The sequence below is a fragment of the Arachis duranensis genome, chromosome 1, assembly GCF_000817695.3.
Source record: "Arachis duranensis cultivar V14167 chromosome 1, aradu.V14167.gnm2.J7QH, whole genome shotgun sequence".
Classification (NCBI taxonomy): Eukaryota; Viridiplantae; Streptophyta; class Magnoliopsida; order Fabales; family Fabaceae; genus Arachis; species Arachis duranensis.
Window position 1 is genome coordinate 19,051,988 of NC_029772.3, and position 2,303 is coordinate 19,054,290.

At 38.8% G+C, this 2,303-nt stretch overlaps 1 non-coding gene across 1 annotated transcript; it reads right to left on the reverse strand.

The window, feature by feature from the left end:
* Window positions 1-886: 886 nt before the first annotated feature.
* LOC127742850 (small nucleolar RNA R71) lies at window positions 887-990 on the reverse strand. The gene has a single exon (XR_008004225.1). It is a non-coding gene; the product is annotated as a small nucleolar RNA R71 (small nucleolar RNA).
* Between the last annotated feature and the right edge of the window lie 1,313 nt (window positions 991-2,303).

A 2,303-nucleotide genomic window follows, 5' to 3' on the forward strand; every position in this document is an offset into this window, starting at 1 on the left:
ACCACCTAACTACTTTTCTCTCTCTAATTTTCGAAAATATCTCCCTCTTTTTCAAAATTCTTTTTAATTAACTAATTGTTTTAAATTTTAATTTTAATTTTAATTCTTCCTTTAATTTTCGAAAATCACTAACTCTTTTTCAAAATTAATTTTCGAATTCTCTCCCCCTCATCTTCCTCTATTTATTTATTTATTCACTAACACTTCTCTTCATCTCAAATCACTACCTCTATCCTTACCCTTCTGTTTGGATTCTCCTTTCTTTATTCCCTTTCTTCTTCTACTAACAATAAGGAACCTCTTTACTGTGACATAGAGGATTCCTCTTCTATTCTTTTCTTGTTCTCTTCTCTTTCATATGAGCAGGAACAAGGAAAAAGGCATTCTTGTTGAAGCTGATCCAGAACCTGAAAGGACTCTGAAGAGAAAACTAAGAGAAGCTAAATTACAACAATCCAGAGACAACCTTGCTGAAATTTTCACAAGAAAATGAGATGGCATCCGAACCCAACAAAAATAATGCAAGAAGGATTCTTGGTGATTATACTATACCTACTTCCAAGTTTGATGGAAGAAGCATCTCAATTCTTGCCATTGGAGCAAACAATTTTGAGCTGAAACCTCAACTAGTTGCTCTAATGCAACAGAACTGCAAGTTTTATGGACTTCCATCAGAAGATCCCTACCATTTTTTAACTGAGTTCTTGCAGATCTATGAGACTGTTAAGACGAATGGAGTAGATCCTGAAGTCTACAGGCTCATGCTTTTGCCTTTTGCTGTAAGAGACAAAGCTAGAACATGGCACAACCTAAGGATAGCCTGGACTCTTGGGATAAGCTGGTCACGACCTTCTTGGCTAAGTTCTTTCCTCCTCAAAAGCTGAGCAAGCTTAGAGTGGATGTTCAGACCTTCAAACAAAAAGATGGTGAATCCCTCTATGAAGCTTGGGAAAGATACAAGCAGATGACCAAAAGATGTCCTTCTGACATGTTTTCAGAATGGATCATGATAGATATATTCTATTATGGTCTATCTGAGTTCTCTAAGATGTCACTGGACCATTCTACAGGTGGATCCATTCATCTAAAAAAAATGCCTGCAGAGGCTCAAGAACTTATTGACATGGTTGTAAATAACCAGTTCATGTACACTTCTGAGAGGAATTCCGTGAATAATGAGACGCCTCAAAGGAAGAGAGTTCTTGAGATTAATGCTCTGAATGCCATATTGGCTCAGAACAAAATGTTGACTCAGCAAGTCAACATGATTTCTCAAAGTCTGAATGGATGGCAAAATGCATCCAACAGTACTAAAGATGCATCTTCTGAAGAAGAAGTTTATGATCCTGATAACCCTGCAATAGCAGAGGTAAATTACTTAGGTGAATGTTATGGAAACACCTACAATTTATCATGGAGAAATCATCCAAATTTCTCATGGAAGGATCAACAAAAGCCTCAACAAGGCTTTAATAATGGTGAACGAACTAGGCTCAGCAATAGCAAGCCTTTTCCATCATCTTCTCAGCAACAGACAGAGAATCCTGAGCAAAGCACTTCTAATTTAGCTAATCTAGTCTCTGATCTGCTAAGGCCACTTTAAGTTTCATGAGTGAAACAAGGTCCTCCATCAGAAATTTGGAGGCACAAGTGGGCCAGCTGAGTAAGAAAGTCACTGAAACTCCTCCTAGTACTCTCCCAAGCAATACAGAAGAGAATCCAAAGAGAGAGTGCAAGGCCATTGATATACTCAACATGGCCGAATGCAAGAAGGAGGGAGAGGACGCGAATCCCAATGAGTAAGATCTCATGGGACGTCTCTTAAGCAGGAAGGAGTTCCCTATTGAGGATCCAAAGGAATCTGAGTCTCATATAGAGACCATAGAGATTCCATTAAATCTCCTTCTGCCATTCATGAGCTCTGAAGATTATTCTTCCTCTGAAAAGGATGAAGATGTAACTGGAGAGCAAGTTGCTCAATATCTATGAGCCATCATGAAGTTGAATGCCAAGTTATTTGGTAATGAGACTTGGGAAGGTGAACCTCCCTTGCTCATTAGTGAACTAGATACATGGGTTCAGCATACTTTACCTCAAAAGAGACAAGATCCTGGCAAATTCGTAATACCCTGTAGCATAGGCACCATGACCTTTGAGAAATCTCTGTGTGACCTAGGGTTAAGCATAAATCTTATGCCACTCTCTGTAATGGAGAAGCTGGAGATCATTGAGATATAGCTTGCCTTATTCTCATTACAATTGGCAGACAAGTCAGTAAGACAAGCTTATGGATTAGTAGAGGA